We start from the raw sequence: 22,252 nt of genomic DNA, 5'->3' as shown, positions 1-22,252 counted from the left end.
GAATCATGCTAGTGACTTGCTAGTCATGCTAGAATCATGCTAGTGACATGCTAGTCATGCTAGAATCATGCTAGTGACTTGCTAGTCATGCTAGAATCATGCTAGTGACTTGCTAGTCTTGCTAGAGACATGCTAGTCATGCTAGAATCATGCTAGTAACTTGCTAGTCATGCTAGAATCATGCTAGTAACTTGCTAGTCGTGCTAGGATCATGCTAGTAACTTGCTAGTCATGCTAGAATCATCCTAAAATCATGCTAGTGACTTGCTAGTCATGCTAAAATCATGCTAGTAACTTGCTTGTCATGCTAGAATCATGCTAGTGACTTGCTAGTCATGCTAGGATCATGCTAGTAACTTGCTAGTCATGCTAGTATCATCCTAAAATCATGCTAGCAACTTGTTAGTCATGCTAAAATCATGCTAGTGACTTGCTAGTCATGCTAAAATCATGCTAGTGACTTGCTAGTCATGTTAAAATCATGCTAGCGACTTGCTAGTCATGCTAAAATCATGCTAGCGACTTGCTAATCATGCTAAAATCGTGCTAGCGACTTGCTAGTCATGCTAAAATCGTGCTAGCGACTTGCTAGTCATGCTAAAATCATGCTAGAAACATGCTGGAAACATGCTAGTAAACACCCTGGGTACCCTAGTAACCACATAGCAACACCCTAGCAACCACCACAGGCACCATAGCAACCGCAAAGCAACACCTTAGCAACCACCCCAGGCATCATAGCAACCGCATAGCAACACCCTAGCAACCACCACAGGCACCATAGCAACCGCATAGCAACACCTTAGCAACCACCCCAGGTACCCTAACAACCGCATAGCAACACCTTAGCAACCACCCCAGGTACCCTAGCAACCACATAGCAACACCCTAGCAACCACCCAGGGTACCTTAGCAACCACATAGCAACACCTTAGCAACCACCCCGTGTACCTTAGCAACCGCATAGCAACTCCTTAGCAACCACACAGCAACACCTTAGCAACCACCCCGGGTACCCTAGCAACCGCATAGCAACACCCTAGCAACCACCCCGGGTACCATAGCAACCACATAGCAACACCCTAGCAACCACCCGGGGTACCTTAGCAACCGCGTAGCAACACCTTAGCAACCGCATAGCAACACCCTAGCAACCTCCCCGAGTACCTTAGCAACCGCATAGCAACACCCTAGCAACCACCCCAGGCACCATAGCAACCTCATAGCAACACCTTAGCAACCACCCTGGGTACCATAGCAACCACATAGCAACCACCCAGGGTACCTTAGCAACCACATAGCAACACCCTAGCAACCACCCCAGGTACCTTAGCAACCACATAGCAACACCTTAGCAACCACCCCGGGTACCATAGCAACCACATAGCAACACCTTAGCAACCACCCCGGGTACCTTAGCAACCACATAGCAACACCCTAGCAACCACCTCGGGTACCTTAGCAACCACATAGTAACACCTTAGCAACCACCATGGGTACCTTAGCAACCGCATAGCAACACCTTAGCAACCACCCCAGGTACCCTAGCAACACCTTAGCAACCACCCTTAGCACCCTTGCAACCACCTAGCAACACCTTAGCAACCACTCTAAGAACCTTAGCATCTAACTTGAAGCTTTTAAAATTACTTTAAACTTCAAACTATTTCAGACTGAAAACCATCAAACTTAAAACTTTTCTATCTATCTATCTATCTATCTATCTATCTATCTATCTATCTATCTATCTATCTATCTATCTATCTATCTATCTATCTATCTATCTATCTATCTATCTTCAAGCTTAAAACTGCTGAAAACTGCTGAAAACTTCAAACTATTTCAGACTGAAAACAGTCAAACTTTTAAAACTTTTACAAACTTTAAAAACTATTTTAAACTATCTGGTCAGACTTTCTCAAGCCAACTTCAAAGTTTGTCTTGACGAACTTTTTTATCTAGTTATTATTATTATTCTTCTTCTGAGACAAAAAAATTCTGACTGCTACTCCTCCTAGAGCTTTAACTCTACAAACTCCAAACTCAGTCCATATCTTCACACTGGTCTAACTCGAGTTGCTATATCTTTTCTAACTAATCAGACTTACGGTTTTCCTAAAAATGCCGATTAAAATTTGGGGAAAATCTCATTGACTTACATTGACGGAATGTTCAAATGAGCCAAGACTTTTCAAACTCCAACTGTCAAAATTCAAATTTAAACTGCCAGAATCCTTTGAGACTCAATCAGGCTTCCCTTCTATCTACTATTTCTAATCCATTCAAACTCATTTAAACTCATCTATCATTCTATCTATCTATCTATCTATCTATCTATCTATCTATCTATCTATCTATCTATCTATTAATATATCTATCTATAAATCGATCTATCTATAAATCTATCCATCTATTAATCTGTCTATCTATTAATCTGTCTATCTATTAATCTATCCATCTATTAATCTATCTATCTATAAATCTATCCATCTATTAATCTGTCTATCTATTAATCTGTCTATCTATTAATCTATCCATCTATTAATCTATCTATCTATTAATCTATCTATCTATAAATCTATCCATCTATTAATCTGTCTATCTATTAATCTGTCTATCTATTAATCTATCCATCTATTAATCTGTCTATCTATTAATCTATCCATCTATTAATCTGTCTATCTATAAATCTATATCTATAAATCTATATCTATAAATCTGTCTATCTATTAATCTATCCATCTATTAATCTGTCTATCTATAAATCTATATCTATAAATCTGTCTATCTATAAATCTATATCTATAAATCTATATATCTATAAATCTATCTATCTATCTATTAATCTGTTTATCTATAAATCTATCTATTAATATGTCTAACTCTCCATCTAAATCATGCTAACAATATGCTAATCATGCTAAAATCATGCTAGTGACTTGCTAGTAATGCTAAAATCATGCTAGCGACTTGCTAGTAATGCTAAAATCATGCTAGCTACTTGCTAGTCATGCTAAAATCATGCTAGCGACTTGCTAGTCATGCTAAAATCATGTTAGCGACTTTGCTAGTCATGCTAAAATAATGCAAGCGACTTGCTAGTCATGCTAAAATCATGCTAGTGACTTGCTAATCATGTTAAAATCATGCTAGCGACTTGCTAGTCTTGCTAAAATCATGTTAGCGACTTGCTAGTAATGCTAAAATCATGCTAGTGACTTGCTAATAATGCTAAAATCATGCTAGCGACTTTGCTAGTCAGGCTAAAATCATGCTAGCGACTTGCTAGTCATGCTAAAATCATGCTAGCGACTTGCTAATCATGTTAAAATCATGCTAGCGACTTGCTAGTCATGCTAAAATCATGCCAGCAACATGCTAGTAACCACCCTGGGTAACCTAGTAACCGCATAGCAACACCTTAGCAACCACCCCAGGTACCTTAGCAACCGCATAGCAACACCTTAGCAACCACCCTGGGTACCTTAGCAACCACATAGCAACACCTTAGCAACCACCCCAGGTACCCTAGCAACCGCTTAGCAACACCTTAGCAACCACCCCGGGTACCCTAGCAACCGCATAGCAACACCTTAGCAACCACATAGCAGCAATCTATCTATCTATCTATCTTCAATCTTTAAAACTGCTAAAAACTTTAAACTATTTCAGACTGAAACCCATCAAACCTAAAACTTTTTAAACTTTTACTACTTTTTAAAGCTTTCAAAACTTCTTTAAACTTTAAGGCAAAGCTTTCTCAAGCCAACTTAAAGTTTGTCTCGACGAACTTTTTTATCTAGTTAAGTTGGCTTGAGAGAGCCAACTTACTGATATTCTATTTAAACTTATTATTATTATTAGTGGTGCTTGCCATAGGCAAAGCATCACTATTACTATCTCACATACTTATTATTATTCTTCTTCTTTTTATAGATTCCGTACAAATTTTGTCTCGTAACTCGTCCCGCAGTTTTTGTCACAGCCCCTCCAAACGGGCGTCAAATCGTGCGTCCTATATAGACTCGGTGTGCTATGACTTTTATAAGCGATCGGGGGTACGATGACATCACACGGGGGGCAAAAGCGGCCCTTAAAATTGTATTGACAATGCATTGCGGCAAACTTTGACGGGACGTAGCGCAGAGCGAGAATTTCACAGAAACACGTGATTCGCCACATTTGGAGAGGCTATCAAGCTGTGCGAGAACACACCTCTCAATGGGGTATAAGTTGTACCCCAGGGGTGTTAGAGCCATCCAAATTTGCCCCATTGACTTACCATGGTGAGGGGCGGCCCATGAAACACATGCGTTTTCCCTTCTATGGTAATTTACATAGGGATTTTGCATTGAACATAACTCTGCATCACAGTGTCATAGAGACATGGGGGCGGGCTCATTTTACTCAGACAACCAATCAGACTCTCCAGATCACTGTGAAGCAGTCAAGCCACGCCCTAACAACCATTTACAGCACCCTAGCAACTGATCCCATAGACTGCTATTGTAATTACCCATATGGATATCTTTGGATAACAGTGTCATAGAGACTTGGGGGTGGGCTCGTTTGATTCGGGCCAATCATGGCTCACCAATGACACATTCTAGCCACGCCCTAGCAACCATTATCAAGCACCCTAGCAACCCAAACCCACACAGGCATATCTTTACATCTGAATGAAATAGAGACATGGGGGTTGGTTTATATCATTCATACTGGCAAGGTGACTTTAAAGTATCATCATTGGCCACTCCCTAGCAACCAAACAGTGTACCCTAGCAACCAAAACCCACACAGGCATATCTTTAGATCTGAATGTCACAGAGACATGGGGGTTGGTTTATATCACTCATACTGGCAACTACAATTTACAATGTTGTCATTGGCCACTCCCTAGCAACCAAACAGAGTACCCTAGCAACCCGAATCCACACAGGCATATCTTCAGACCTGAATGTCACAGAGACATGGGGGTTGGTTTATATCACTCATACTGGCAACTACACTTTACAGTGTCGTCATTGGCCACTCCCTAGCAACCAAACAGAGTACCCTAGCAACCAATTAGCAAGACCTATATTTTTGTATCAGAATGTCGCATATACATGGGGGTTGCTACTTTTGACTCATGCTAGCAAACTCTCAACATGCTACACATGGTAGCACTCAATAGCTTCATGCTAATAGCAATTAGCTAAGGGCTAATCAGGCAAAGACCTCTATAACGCTCCATAGTAATGATCTTTGACAAGTAGCAACTGCAAACCAACGCTATAGCAACTAGCCCGATTACCTTAGCAACGGCCCTAGCAACCACCCAAGTACCCTAGCAACCGCATAGCAACGGCCCTAGTAACCACCCGAGTACCATAGCAACCGCATAGAAACACCTTAGCAACCACCCTGGGTACCCTAGCAACGGCCCTAGCAACCACCCCGGGTACCATAGCAACTGCATAGCAACCACCCGGGTACGCTAGCAACGGCCCTAGCAACCACCCCGGATACCCTAGCAACCGCATAGCAACACCCTAGCAACCACCCTGGTTACCCTAGCAACCGCATAGCAACACCTTAGCAACCACCCTGGGTACCCTAGCAACGGTCCTAGCAACCACCACGGGTACCCTAGCAACGGCCCTAGCAACCACTCCGGGTACCATAGCAACCGCATAGCAACACCCTAGCAACCACCCCGGGTACCCTAGCAACCGCATAGCAACACCCTAGCAACCACCCCGGGTACCCTAGCAACGGCCCTAGCAACCATCATGGGTGCCATAGCAACTGCATATCAACACCCTAGCAACCGAGGGCCGAGTTTTGCCACTGCAAGCACCACTCACATTTTCTTCAGGAAATGTACATATCTAGTATTACTATTACTGTTCGCCCTGACAAAACTTCGGCACGCTACTCCTCCCGCATAGTTTTTTGTATATCCATGAATGAGGTGTCAAATCGACCGGCTCATTGAGGAGAGGTGTGCTATGATTTTTCTAAGCGATCGGACTTACAATGTTCACACAGCGGAGGAAAAAGCGGGCTAAAAAAATCCCATTGATTTACAATGGCAGAATGTCAGTGAATTTGAATCTCAACTGTCACTTTCTCACACACACACACACAGGCCCATAGGAACTTCTGTGAGTAATTTTTCCGGCACCGTTTGCCGTAGACACATGAATGAGGTGTCAAATGTTGCGGCTTATTGAGGAGACGTGTGCTCTGACTTTTCGGAGCGATTAGAGCGACGATGTTCAAACAGCGCACGAAAAAGTGGGCAAAAACATCCCATAGACTTTCATTGGCAGAATGTTCATGCAGGCTCAAAGGTATTTTGACGTGTAACTTGTCCGGCACCTTTTGTCATAGACCCATGATTGACATCTCAAATCGACCGTATTATTGAGGAAAGGTGTGCTATGAATTTTTGAAGCGATCGGGCGTATGATTATCGTAAAGCGGGTGAGAAATTTGGGCAAAATCTCCGATAGACTTAAAATTGCCATGCAATTTGTGATATATCTTTGGATCAGAAAGACATAGGGGCTTGTGGTTGGGCTCTTTTGACTCGGCTTATAGGTAGTGACCTTATAGCCACACCCTAGCAACCAATTACATCACCCTAGCAACCGAGGGCCGAGTTTTGCCACAGCAAGCACCACTCACATTTTCTTCAGGAAATGTACATATCTAGTATTACTATTACTGTTCGCCCTGACAAAACTTCGGCGCGTAACTCGTCCCGCACCGTTTGGCGTAGACCCATGAATGAGGTGTCAAATCGACCGGCTCATTGGGGAGAGGTGTGCTATGACTTTTCTAAGCGATCGGACCTACGATGTTCACACAGCGGAGGAAAAAGCGGGCTAAAAAATCCCATTGATTTACAATGGCAAAATGTCTGTGAATTTGAATCTCAACTGTCACTTTCTCACATACACACACACAGGCCCATAGGAAGTTTGGTGCGTAATTTGTCCGGCACCGTTTGCCGTAGACCCATGAATGAGGTGTCAAACGTTGCGGTTTATTGAGGAGAGGTGTGCTATGACTTTTCGGAGCGATTGGAGCTACGATGTTCAAACAGCACACGTAAAAGCTGGCAAAAATATCCCATAGACTTTCATTGGCAGAATGTTCATGCAGGCCCATAGGAACTTCGGCAGGTAACTCGTCCCGCACTGTTTGTCATAGACCCATGAATGACGTTTCAAATCGACCGGCTTTTTGAGGAGAGGTGTGCTATGAATTTTTTAAGCGATCGGGCATACGATTATCGTAAAGCAGGCGAGAAATTTGCGCAAAATCTTCGATAGACTAACCTTGCCATACAATTTGTGATATATCTTTGGATCAGAAAGTCATAGAGGTTTGTGGGTTTTGACTCGGCCTATAAGTAGTGACCTATATCTTCATAGCCACACCCTAGCAACCAATTACATCACCCTAGCAACCGAGGGCCGAGTTTTGCCACTGCAAGCACCACTCACATTTTCTTCAGGAAATGTACATATCTAGTATTACTATTACTGTTCGCCCTGACAAAACTTCGGCGCGTAACTCGTCCCGCACCGTTTGTCGTAGATCCACGAATGAGGTCTCAAATCGATCGCCTCATTGAGGAGAGGTGTGCTATGACTTTTCTAAGCAATCGGACCTACGATTTTCACACAGCGGAGGAAAAAGCAGGCTACAAAATCCCATTGATTTACAATGGCAGAATGTCTGTGAATTTGAATCTCAACTGTCACTTTCTCACACACACACACACAGGCCCATAGGAATTTTGGTGTGTAATTTGTCCGGCACCATTTGCCGTAGACCCATGAATAAGGTGTCAGATGTTGCGGCTTATTGAGGAGAGTTGTGCTTTGACTTTTCGGAGCGATTGGAGCTACGATGATCAAACAGCGCACGAAAAAGTGGGCAAAAATGTCCCATAGACTTTCATTGGCAAAATGTTCATGCAGGCCCATAGGAACTTCGGCGTGTAACTCGTCCCAAACCGTTTGTCATAGACCCATGAATGACGTCTCAAATCTACCGGCTTATTGAGGAGAGGTGTGCTATGAATTTAAGCGATCGGGCGTACGATTATCGTAAAGCGGTGGGAAATTTGGGCAAAATCTCCTATAGACTTACATTGCCATACAATTTGATATAAATCATAGTCATAGAGGTTTGTGGGTTTGGACTCGGACTATAAGTAGTGACCTGTGATCTTCATAACCACACCCTAGTGACCAATTACATCACCCTAGCAACCGAGGGCCGAGTTTTGCCACTGCAAGCACCACTCACATTTTCTTCAGGAAATGTACATATCTAGTTAGTGGTGCTTGCCATAGGCAAAGCATCACTATTACTATTCGACATACTTATTCTTCTTCTTACTTCTTCCGTACGTTTTTCGGCGCGTAACTAGTCCCGCAGTTTTTGTCATAGACCCTCGAAACAGGCATCAAATCGTGCGTCCTATATACATTCGGTGTGCTATGACTTTTATAAGGGATCGGGGGTACGATGATGTCACACGGGGCAAAAAAACACCCCAAAATTTACAACAACAATGCATTACGGCCAACTTTGACAGGACGTAGCGCAGACCCAGAATTTCGTAGAAACACGTGATTCACCACATTTGGAGAGACTGTCAAGCTGTGCGAGAACATATCTCGCAATGGGGTGTAAGTTGTACCCCTGGGGCGCAAATGCCCCTCTTTCGTTCAAATTTTGGCGCGTCCCTCGTCCCACAATTTTTGTCGTAGACCCTCGAAATGGGCGTCAAATTGTGCGGCCAATACGGGAATGTAAATCCCCGACTTTTATAAGCGATCAGGGGTACGATGATGTCACCTGGGGTAATAATTCGGCCCCAAAATCCCATAGACAACGCATTGGGACGAATTTTGACGGGACGTAGCTCCAAGCAAGAATTTCGTAGAAACACGTGATTCGCCACATCTGGAGAGGCTATCAAGCTGTGCGAGAAGACTCCTCGCAATGGGGTAAAAGTTGTACCCCTGGGGTGCAAGAGCTCTCCAAATTTGCCCCATTGACTTTCTATGATAAGGGACGTCCCATGAAAACCCATTGTAATTTACATAGGGATTTTGCATTGGGCATAACTCAGCATCACATTGGCCTAGAGACATGGAGGCGGGCTCATTTTACTCAGATGGCCAATCAAACTCTCCGGATCATCATGAAGGTGTCAAGCCACGCCCTAGCAACCATTTAGGGCACCCTAGCAACTGATCCCATAGACTTCCATTATAAGGGCCCAGATGCATATCTCTGGATCAGAGTGTCATAGAGACATGGGGGCGGACTCCTTTGAGTCGGGGCAGCAAACGCCCAATCACCAATCAACATTGACACTCCCTAGCAACCAAACAGAGTACCCTAGCAACCCAAAGCCACACAGGCATATCTTCAGACCTGAATGTCACAGAGACATGGGGGTTGGTTTAAATCACTCATACTGGCAACTACACTTTACATTGTCGTTATTGGCCACTCCCTAGCAACCAAACAGAGTACCCTAGCAACCTAAAGCCACACAGGCATATCTTCTGACCTGAATGTCACAGAGACATGGGGGTTGGTTTATATCACTCATACTGGCAACTACACTTTACAGTGTCGTCATTGGCCACTCCCTAGCAACCAAACAGAGTACCCTAGCAACCAATTAGCAATACCTATATTTTTGTATCAGAATGTCGCATAGACATGGGAGTTGCTACTTTTGACTCATGCTAGCAAACTCTCAACATGCTACACATGCTAGCACTCAATAGCTTCATGCTAATAGCAATTAGCTAAGGGCTAATCAGGCAAAGACCTCTGTAACACTCCATAGTAATGATCTTTGACAAGTAGCAACTGCATACCAACGCCATAGCAACTGGCCCAGTTACCTTAGCAACGGCCCTAGCAACCACCCAAGTACCCTAGCAACCACATAGAAACGGCCCTAGTAACCACCCAAGTACCCCAGCAACCACCCTGGGTACCCTAGCAACTGCCCTAGCAACCACTCCGAGTACCCTAGCAACCACATAGCAACACCCTAGCAACCACCCTGGGTACCCTAGCAACGGCCCTAGCAACCACCCCGGGTACCCTAGCAACCGCATAGCAACACCCTAGCAACCACTCCGGGTACCTTAGAAACTGCATAGCAACACCCTAGCCTCCACCCAGGGTACCCTAGCAACCGCATAGCAGCACCCTAGCAACCACCCCATGTACCCTAGCAACTGCATAGCAACACCCTAGCAACCACCCTGGGTACCATAGCAACGGCCCTAGCAACCATCATGGGTGCCATAGCAACTGCATAGCAACACCCTTCGGCGCGCTACTGCTCCCACACCGTTTGTCGTAGATCCATGAATGAGGTGTCAAATCGACCGGCTCATTGAGGAGAGGTGTGCTCTGAATTTTCTAAGTGATCGGACTTACCGTGTTCACACAGCGGAGGAAAGAGCGGGCTAAAAAATCCCAATGATTTACAATGGCAGAATGTCTGTGAATTTGAATCTCAACTGTCACTTTCTCACACACACACACACACACACACACACACACACACACACACACACACACACACACACACACACACACACACACACACACACAGGCCCATAGGAACTTCGGTGCGTACTTTGTCCGGCACCGTTTGCCGTAGACCCATGAATGAGGTGTCAAATGTTGCGACTTATTGAGGAGAGGTGTGCTATGACTTTTCGGAGCGATTGGAGCTACGATGTTCAAACAGCGCACGAAAAAGTGGGCAAAAATATCCCATAGACTTTCATTGGCAGAATGTTCATTCAGGCCTAAAGGTACTACGACGTGTAACTCGTCCCACACCGTTTGTAATAGACCCATGAATGAGGTCTCAAATCGACCGGCTTATTGAGGAGAGGTGTGCTTTGAATTTTTGAAGCGATCGGACTTACGATGTTCACACAGCGCACGAAAAAGCGGGCAAAAAAATCCCATTGATTCACAATCAGTATTACAATTACTGTTCGCCCTGACAAAACTTCGGCGCGCTACTCCTCCCACACCGTTTGTCGTAGATCCACCAATGAGGTGTCAAATTGACTGGCTCATTGAGGAGAGGTGTGCTATGACTTTTCTAAGCAATCGGACTTACGATGTTCACACAGCAGAGGAAAAAGTGGGCTAAAAAATCCCATTGATTTACAATGGCAGAATGTCTGTGAATTTGAATCTCAACTGTCACTTTCTCAAACACACACACACAGGCCCATAGGAACTTCGGTGCGTAATTTGTCCGGCACCGTTTGCCGTAGACACATAAATGAGGTGTCAAATGTTGCGGCTTATTGAGGAGAGGTGTGCTATGACTTTTCGGAGCGATTGGACCTACGATTTTCAAACAGCGCACGAAAAAGTGGCCAAAAATATCCCATAGACTTTCATTGGCAGAATGTTCATGCAGGCCCATAGGAAATTCGGCTTGTAACTCGTCCCACACCGTTTGTCATAGACCCATGAATGACGTCTCAAATCGACCGGCTTATTGAGGAGAGGTGTGCTATGAATTTTTTAAGCGATCGGGCGTACAAATATCGTAAAGCGGGTGATAAATTTGGCAAAATCTCCGATAGACTAACATTGCCATACAATTTGTGATATATCTTTCGATCAGAAAGTCATAGAGGTTTGTGGATTTGGACTCGGCCTATAAGTAGTGACCTATGATCTTCAAAGCCACACCATAGCAACCAATTACATCACCCTAGCAACCGAGGGCCGAGTTTTGCCACCGCAAGCACCACTCACATTTTCTTCAGGAAATGTACATATCTAGTATTACTATTACTGTTCGCCCTGACAAAACTTCGGCACGCTACTCCTCCCGCATAGTTTTTTGTATATCCATGAATGAGGTGTCAAATCGACCGGCTCATTGAGGAGAGGTGTGCTATGATTTTTCTAAGCGATCGGACTTACAATGTTCACACAGCGGAGGAAAAAGCGGGCTAAAAAAATCCCATTGATTTACAATGGCAGAATGTCAGTGAATTTGAATCTCAACTGTCACTTTCTCACACACACACACACAGGCCCATAGGAACTTCTGTGAGTAATTTTTCCGGCACCGTTTGCCGTAGACACATGAATGAGGTGTCAAATGTTGCGGCTTATTGAGGAGACGTGTGCTCTGACTTTTCGGAGCGATTAGAGCGACGATGTTCAAACAGCGCACGAAAAAGTGGGCAAAAACATCCCATAGACTTTCATTGGCAGAATGTTCATGCAGGCTCAAAGGTATTTTGACGTGTAACTTGTCCGGCACCTTTTGTCATAGACCCATGATTGACATCTCAAATCGACCGTATTATTGAGGAAAGGTGTGCTATGAATTTTTGAAGCGATCGGGCGTATGATTATCGTAAAGCGGGTGAGAAATTTGGGCAAAATCTCCGATAGACTTAAAATTGCCATGCAATTTGTGATATATCTTTGGATCAGAAAGACATAGGGGCTTGTGGTTGGGCTCTTTTGACTCGGCTTATAGGTAGTGACCTTATAGCCACACCCTAGCAACCAATTACATCACCCTAGCAACCGAGGGCCGAGTTTTGCCACAGCAAGCACCACTCACATTTTCTTCAGGAAATGTACATATCTAGTTAGTGGTGCTTGCCATAGGCAAAGCATCACTATTACTATTCGACATACTTATTCTTCTTCTTACTTCTTCCGTACGTTTTTCGGCGCGTAACTAGTCCCGCAGTTTTTGTCATAGACCCTCGAAACAGGCATCAAATCGTGTGTCCTATATACATTCGGTGTGCTATGACTTTTATAAGGGATCGGGGGTACGATGATGTCACACGGGCCAAAAAACCACCCCAAAATTTACAACAACAATGCATTACGGCCAACTTTGACGGGACGTAGCGCAGACCCAGAATTTCGTAGAAACACGTGATTCACCACATTTGGAGAGACTGTCAAGCTGTGCGAGAACATATCTCGCAATGGGGTGTAAGTTGTACCCCTGGGGCGCAAATGCCCCTCTTTCGTTCAAATTTTGGCGCGTCCCTCGTCCCGCAATTTTTGTCGTAGACCTTCGAAATGGGCGTCAAATTGTGCGGCCAATACGGGACTGTAAATCCCCGACTTTTATAAGTGATCAGGGGTACAATGATGTCACCTGGGGTAATAATTCGGCCCCAAAATCCCATAGACAACGCATTGGGACGAATTTTGACAGGACGTAGCTCCAAGCAAGAATTTCGTAGAAACACGTGATTCGCCACATCTGGAGAGGCTATCAAGCTGTGCAAGAAGACTCCTCGCAATGGGGTAAAAGTTGTACCCCTGGGGTGCAAGAGCTCTCCAAATTTGCCCCATTGACTTTCTATGGTAAGGGACGTCCCATGAAAACCCATTGTAATTTACATAGGGATTTTGCATTGGGCATAACTCAGCATCACATTGGCCTAGAGACATGGAGGCGGGCTCATTTTACTCAGATGGCCAATCAGACTCTACGGATCATCATGAAGATGTCAAGCCACGCCCTAGCAACCATTTAGGGCACCCTAGCAACTGATCCCATAGACTTCCATTATAAGGGCACAGATGCATATCTCTGGATCAGAGTATCATAGAGACATGGGGGCGGACTCCTTTGAGTCGGGGCAGCAAACGCCCAATCACCAATCAACATTGACACTCCCTAGCAACCAAACAGAGTACCCTAGCAACCCAAAGCCACACAGGCATATCTTCAGACCTGAATGTCACAGAGACATGGGGGTTGGTTTATATCACTCATACTGGCAACTACACTTTACAGTGTCGTCATTGGCCACTCCCTAGCAACCAAAGAGAGTACCCTAGCAACCCAAAGCCACACAGGCATATCTTCAGACCTGAATGTCACAGAGACATGGGGGTTGGTTTAAATCACTCATACTGGCAACTACACTTTACAGTGTCGTTATTGGCCACTCCCTAGCAACCAAACTGAGTACCCTAGCAACCAATTAGCAAGACCGATATCTATATATCAGAATGATGCATGGACATGGGAGTTGCTACTTTTGACTCATGCTAGCTAATTCTCAACATGCTACACATGCTACCACTCAATGGCTACATGCTAATAGCAATTAGCTAAGGGCTAATCAGGCTAAGACCTCTATAACGCTCCATAGTAATGATCTTTGACAACTAGCAACTGCCTACCAATGCCCTAGCAACTAGCCTGGGTACCTTAGCAACGGCCCTAGCAACCACCCGGGTACCCTAGCAACCGCATAGCAACGGCCCTAGTAACCACCCGAGTACCCTAGCAACCACCCTGGGTACCCTAGCAACTGCCCTAGCAACCACTCCGAGTACCCTAGCAACCACATAGCAACACCCTAGCAACCACCCCAGGTACCCTAGCAACCACATAGCAACACCTTAGCAACCACCCTGGGTACCCTAGCAACGGCCCTAGCAACCACCCCGGGTACCCTAGCAACCGCATAGCAACACCCTAGCAACCACCCCGGGTTCCCTAGCAACCACATAGCAACACCCTAGCAACCACCCCGAGTACCCTAGCAACAGCCCTAGCAACCACCCCGGGTACCATAGCAACCGCAAAGCAACACCCTAGCAACCTCCCCGGGTACCCTAGCAACCGTATAGCAACACCCAAGCAACCACCCCGGGTACCCTAGCAACCGCATAGCAACACCCAAGCAACCACCCCAGGTACCCTAGCAACCGCATAGCAACACCCTAGCAACCACCCCGGGTACCCTAGCAACCGCATAGCAACACCTTAGCAACCACTCTGGGTAGCCTAGCAACGGCCCTAGCAACCACACGGGTACCATAGCAACCACCCCAGATACCCTAGCAACGGCCATAGCAACCACCCCGGGTACCTTAGAAACTGCATAGCAACACCTTAGCAACCACCCAGGGTACCCTAGCAACCGCATAGCAGCACCCTAGCAACCACCCCGTGTACCCTAGCAACTGCATAGCAACACCCTTGCAACCAACCTTCAACTTCAGTGCACAATTTGTCCGGCACCGTTTGCCGTAGACCCATGAATGAGTTGTCAAATGTTGCGGCTTATTGAGGAGAGGTGTGCTATGACTTTTCGGAGCAATTGGAGCTACGATGTTCAAACAGCGCACGAAAAAGTGGGCAAAAATATCCCATTGACTTTCATTGGCAGAATGTTCATTCAGGCCCAAAGGTACTTCGACGTGTAACTCGTCCCACATCGTTTGTCGTAGACCCATGAACAACATCTCAAATCGACCGGCTTATTGAGGAGAGGTGTGCTATGACTTTTCTAAGCGATCGGACTTACGATGTTCACACAGCGGAGGTAAAAGCGGGCTAAAAAATCCCATTCATTTACAATGGCAGAATGTCTGTTAATTTGAATCTCAACTGTCACTTTCTCTCTCACACACACAGGCCCATAGGAACTTCAGTGCACAATTTGTCCGGCACCGTTTGCCGTTGACCCATGAATGGGTCAAATGTTGCGGCTTATTGAGGAGAGGTGTGCTATGACTTTTCGGAGCGATTGGAACTACGATGTTCAAACAGCGCACGAAAAAGTGGGCAAAAATATCCCATTGACTTTCATTGGCAGAATGTTCATTCAGGCCCAAAGGTATTTCGACGTGTAACTCGTCCCACACCGTTTGTCATAGACATATGAATGACGTCTCAAAACGACCGGCTTATTGAGGAGAGGTGTGCTATGAATTTTTGAAGCGATCGGGCGTACGATTATCGTAAAGCGGGCAAGAAATTTGGGCAAAATCTCTGATAGACTAACATTGCCATACAATTTGTGATATATCTTTGGATCAGAAAGTCATAGAGGCTTGTGGGTTTGGACTCGGCCTATAAGTACTGACCTACGATCTTCATAGCCACACCCTAGCAACCAATTACATCACCCTAGCAACCGAGGGCCGAGTTTTGCCACTGCAAGCACCACTCACATTTTCTTCAGGAAATGTACATATCTAGTTATTATTATTATTATTCTTCTTCTGAGACTAAAATTTTCTGACTGCTACTCCTCCTAGAGCTTTAACTCTACAAACTCCAAACTCAGCCCAGATCTTCATACTGGTCTAACTCGAGTTGCTATATCTTTTCTAACTAATCGGACTTACGGTTTTCCTAAAAATCCCGATTAAAACTGGGAATAAAATCTCATTGATTTACATTGACGGAATGTTCAAACTCCAACTGTCAAAATTCAAATTTAAACTGCCAGAATCCTTTGAGGCTCAATCAGGCTTCCCTTCTATCTACTATTTCTAATCCGATCAAACTCATTTAAACTCATCTATCTATCTATCTATCTATCTATCTATCTATCTATCTATCTATCTATCTATCTATCTATCTATAAATCTGTCTATCTATCTATCTATAAATCTGTCTATCTATTAATCTATCTATCTATAAATCTGTCTATCTATAAATCTATCCATCTATTAATCTATCTATCTATTAATCTATCTATTAATCTATCTATCTATAAATCTGTCTATCTATAAATCTGTTTATCTATTAATCTATCTATCTATTAATCTGTCTTTCTATAAATCTATCTATCTATTAATCTGTCTTTCTATAAATCTACTATCTATTAATCTGTCTATCTATAAATCTATCTATCTATTAATCTATCTATCTATAAATCTATCTATCTATTAATCTGTCTTTCTATAAATCTATCTATCTATTAATTTATCTATAAATCTATCTATCTATAAATCTATCTATCTATTAATCTGTCTTTCTATAAATCTATATCTATTAATCTATCTATTAATCTGTCTATCTATAAATCTATATCTATTAATATGTCTATCTATAAATCTGTATATCTATAAATCTATCTATTAATCTGTCTTTCTATCTCTCCATCTAAATCATGCTAACAATATGCTAATCATGCTAAAATCATGTTAGTGACTTGCTTGTCATGCTAAATTCATGTTAGCGACTTGCTAGTAATGCTAAAATCATGCTAGCTACTTGCTAGTCATGCTAAAATCATGCTAGCGACTTGCTAGTCATGCTAAAATCATGCTAGCGACTCTGCTAGTCATGCTAAAATCATGCTAGCGACTTGCTAGTCATGCTAAAATCATGCTAGCGACTTGCTAATCATGTTAAAATCATGCTAGCGACTTGCTAGTCTTGCTAAAATTATGTTAGCGACTTGCTAGTATTGCTGAAATCATGCTAGTGACTTGCTAGTAATGCTAAAATCATGCTAGCGACTTTGCTAGTCAGGCTAAAATCATGCTAGCGTCTTGCTAGTCATGCTAAAATCATGCTAGCGACTTGCTAATCACGTTAAAATCATGCTAGCGACTTGCTAGTCTTGCTAAAATCATGTTAACGACTTGCTAGTCATGCTAAAATCATGCCAGCAACATGCTAGTAACCACCCTAGGTACCCTAGTAACCGCATAGCAACACCTTAGCAAACCACCTCAGGTACCTTAGCAACCGCATAGCAACACCTTAGCAACCACCATGGGTACCTTAGCAACCACATAGCAACACCTTAGCAACCACCTCGGGTACCCTAGCAACCGCATAGCAACACCTTAGCAACCACCCCGGGTACCCTAGCAACCGCATAGCAACACCTTAGCAACCACCCCGGGCACCTTAGCAACCACATAGCAACACCTTAGCAACCACCCTGTGTACCTTAGCAACCGCATAGCAACACCTTAGCAACCACCCCGGGTACCTTAGCAACCGAATAGCAACACCCTAGCAACCACCCCAGACACCATAGCTACCTACCTATCTATCTTTCTATCTATCTATCTATCTATAAATCTGTCTATCTATAAATCTATCTATCTATCTTCAATCTTTAAAACTGCTCAAAACTTTAAACTATTTCAGACTGGAAACCATCAAACTTAAAACTTTTTAAACTTTTTAAACTTTTACTACTTTTTAAAGCTTTCAAAACTTCTTTAAACTTTAAGGCAAAGCTTTCTCAAGCCAACTTAAAGTTTGTCTCGACGAACTTTTTTATCTAGTTATTATTCTTCTTCTGAGACAAAAATTTTCTGACTGCTACTCCTCCTAGAGCTTTAACTCTACAAACTCCAAACTCAGCCCAGATCTTCATACTGGTCTAACTCGAGTTGCTATATCTTTTCTAACTAATCGGACTTACGGTTTTCCTAAAAATCCCGATTAAAACTGGGAATAAAATCTCATTGATTTACATTGACGGAATGTTCAAACTCCAACTGTCAAAATTCAAATTTAAACTGCCAGAATCCTTTGAGGCTCAATCAGGCTTCCCTTCTATCTACTATTTCTAATCCGATCAAACTCATTTAAACTCATCTATCTATCTATCTATCTATCTATAAATAAATCTGTCTATCTATTAATCTATCTATCTATAAATCTGTCTATCTATAAATCTATCTATCAATCTGTCTATCTATAAATCTATCCATCTATTAATCTATCTATCTATTAATCTGTTTATCTATTAATCTATCTATCTATTAATCTGTTTATCTATTAATCTATCTATCTATTAATCTGTCTATCTGTAAATCTGTCTATCTATAAATCTGTCTATCTATAAATCTGTTTATCTATAAATCTATTAATCTATCTATAAATCTATCTATCTATTAATCTCTCTATCTATAAATCTATCTATCTATCTATTAATCTGTCTTTCTATAAATCTACTATCTATTAATCTGTCTATCTATAAATCTATCTATCTATTAATCTATCTATCTATAAATCTATCTATCTATTAATCTGTCTATCTATAAATCTATCTATCTATTAATCTATCTATAAATCTATCTATCTATAAATCTACTATCTATTAATCTATCTATTAATCTATCTATCTATTAATCTATCTATCTATAAATCTATCTATCTATTAATCTGTCTTTCTATAAATCTATCTATCTATTAATCTATCTATCTATTAATCTATCTATCTATTAATCTATCTATAAATCTACTATCTATTAATCTATCTATAAATCTATCTATCTATAAATCTATCTATTAATCTCTTTCTACTTGCGACTTGCTAGTAATGCTAAAATCATGCTAGCGACTTGCTAGTAATGCTAAAATCATGCTAGCTACTTGCTAGTCATGTTAAAATCATGCTAGCGACTTGCTAGTCATGCTAAAATCATGCTAGCGACTTTGCTAGTCATGCTAAAATAATGCAAGCGACTTGCTAGTCATGCTAAAATCATGCTAGCGACTTGCTAATCATGTTAAAATCATGCTAGCGACTTGCTAGTCTTGCTAAAATCATGTTAGCGACTTGCTAGTAATGCTAAAATCATGCTAGTGACTTGCTAGTAATGCTAAAATCATGCTAGCGACTTTGCTAGTCAGGCTAAAATCATGCTAGCGACTTGCTAGTCATGCTAAAATCATGCTAGCGACTTGCTAATCATGTTAAAATCATGCTAGCGACTTGCTAGTCATGTTAAAATCATGCTAGCAACTAGCTAATCATGCCAGCAACATGCTAGTAACCACCCTGGGTAACCTGGTAACCTAGCAACCACCTCAGGTATCTATCTATCTATCTATATATCTTCAATCTTTAAAACTGCTAAAAACTTTAAACTATTTCAGACTGAAAACCATTAAACTTAAAACTTTTTAAACTTTTACTACTTTTTAAAGCTTTCAAAACTTCTTTAAACTTTAAGGCAAAGCTTTCTCAAGCCAACTTAAAGTTTGTCTCAACGAACTTTTTTATCTAGTTATTATTCTTCTTCTGAGACAAAGATTTTCTGACTGCTACTCCTCCTAGAGCTTTAACTCTACAAACTCCAAACTCAGCCCAGATCTTCATACTGGTCTAACTCGAGTTGCTATATCTTTTCTAACTAATCGGACTTACGGTTTTCCTAAAAATCCCGATTAAAACTGGGAATAAAATCTCATTGACTTACATTGACGGAATGTTCAAACTCCAACTGTCAAAATTCAAATTTAAACTGCCAGAATCCTTTGAGACTCAAATCAGGCTTCCCTTCTATCTACTATTTCTAATCCGATCAAACTCATCTATCTATCTATCTATCTATCTATCTATCTATCTATCTATCTATCTATCTATCTATCTATCTATCTATCTATCTATCTATCTATCTATCTATCTATCTATCTATCTATCTATCCATCTATTAATCTGTCTATCTATTAATCTATCTATAAATCTATCTATCTATTAATCTGTCTATCTATCAATCTGTCTATCTATAAATCTATCTATCTATAAATCTATCCATCTATAAATCTGTCTATCTATAAATCTGTCTATCTATTAATCTATCTATCTATTAATCTATCTATTAATCTATCTATCTATAAATCTATCCATCTATAAATCTGTCTATCTATAAATCTGTCTATCCATTAATCTATCTATCTATAAATCTATCTATTAATCTATCTATCTATAAATCTATCCATCTATAAATCTGTCTATCTATTAATCTGTCTATCTATTAATCTATCTATTAATCTATCTATAAATCTATCTATAAATCTATCTATCTATAAATCTGTCTATCTATAAATCTATCCATCTATTAATCTATCTATCTTTCTATCTCTCCATCTTAATCATGCTAACAATATGCTAATCATGCTAAAATCATGCTAGTGACTTGCTAGTCATGCTAAATTCATGTTAGCGACTTGCTAGTCATGCTAAATTCATGTTAGCGACTTGCTAGTCATGCTAAAATCATGCTAGCGACTTGCTAAAACCTTGCTAGCGACTTGCTAGTCATGCTAAAATCATGCTAGCAACTTGCTAATCATGCTTAATTCGTGCTAGCGTCTTGCTAGTCATGCTAAAATCATGCTAGTGACTTGCTAGTCATGCTAAAATCATGGTAGTGACTTGCTAATCATGTTAAAATCATGCTAGCGACTTGCTAGTCTTTTAAAATCATGTTAGCGACTTGCTAGTAATGCTAAAATCATGCTAGTGACTTGCTAGTAATGATAAAATCATGCTAGCGACTTTGCTAGTCAGGCTAAAATCATGCTAGGGACTTGCTAGTCATGCTAAAATCATGCTAGTGACTTGCTAATCATGCTAAAATCATGCTAGCGATTTGTTAAAATCATGCTAGTGACTTGCTAGTCATGCTAAAATCATGCTAGCGACTTGCTAATCATGTTAAAATCATGCTAGCGACTTGCTTGTCATGTTAAAATCATGCTACCGACTTGCTAATCATGTTAAAATCATGCTAGCGATTTGCTTGTCATGCTAAAATCATGCTACCGACTTGTTAATCATGCTAAAATCATGCTACCGACTTGCTAGTCATGTTAAAATCATGCTAGTGACTTGCTAGTCGTGCTAGGATCATGCTAGTAACTTGTTAGTCATGCTAGTATCATCCTAAAATCATGCTAGCGATTTGCTTGTCATGCTAACATCATGCTACCGACTTGCTAATCATGCTAAAATCATGCTAGCAACTTGCTAGTCATGCTAAAATCATGCTAGCGACTTGCTAGTCATGCTAAAATCATGCTAGCGACTTGCTAGTCATGCTAAAATCATGCTAGTGACTTGCTAGTCGTGCTAGGATCATGTTAGTAACTTGTTAGTCATGCTTGTCTATCTATAAATCTATCCATCTATTAATCTGTCTATCTATAAATCTATCTATTAATCTATCTATCTATAAATCTGTCTATCTATAAATCTATATCTATTAATCTATCTATCTATTAATCTGTCTATCTATAAATCTATATCTATTAATCTATCTATCTATAAATCTATCTATAAATCTATATCTATTAATCTATCTATCTATAAATCTGTCTATAAATCTGTCTATAAATCTATCTGTCTATAAATCTATATATCTATTAATCTATCTATAAATCTGTCTATTAATCTGTCTATAAATCTATCTGTCTATAAATCTATCTATCTATAAATCTATCTATAAATCTGTCTATAAATCTATCTATCTATAAATCTGTCTATTAATCTGTCTATAAATCTATCTGTCTATAAATCTATCCATCTATAAATCTGTCTATCCGTTTAAGCTTTAAAACTACTTTAAACTTAAAACTATTTCAGACTGAAAACCTTCAAACTTAAATCTTTTCAAACTTTTTCTA

The sequence above is a fragment of the Garra rufa genome, chromosome 2 (genome assembly GCF_049309525.1).
Source record: "Garra rufa chromosome 2, GarRuf1.0, whole genome shotgun sequence".
NCBI lineage: Eukaryota > Metazoa > Chordata > Actinopteri > Cypriniformes > Cyprinidae > Garra > Garra rufa.
This window is presented reverse-complemented; position numbering follows the sequence as displayed.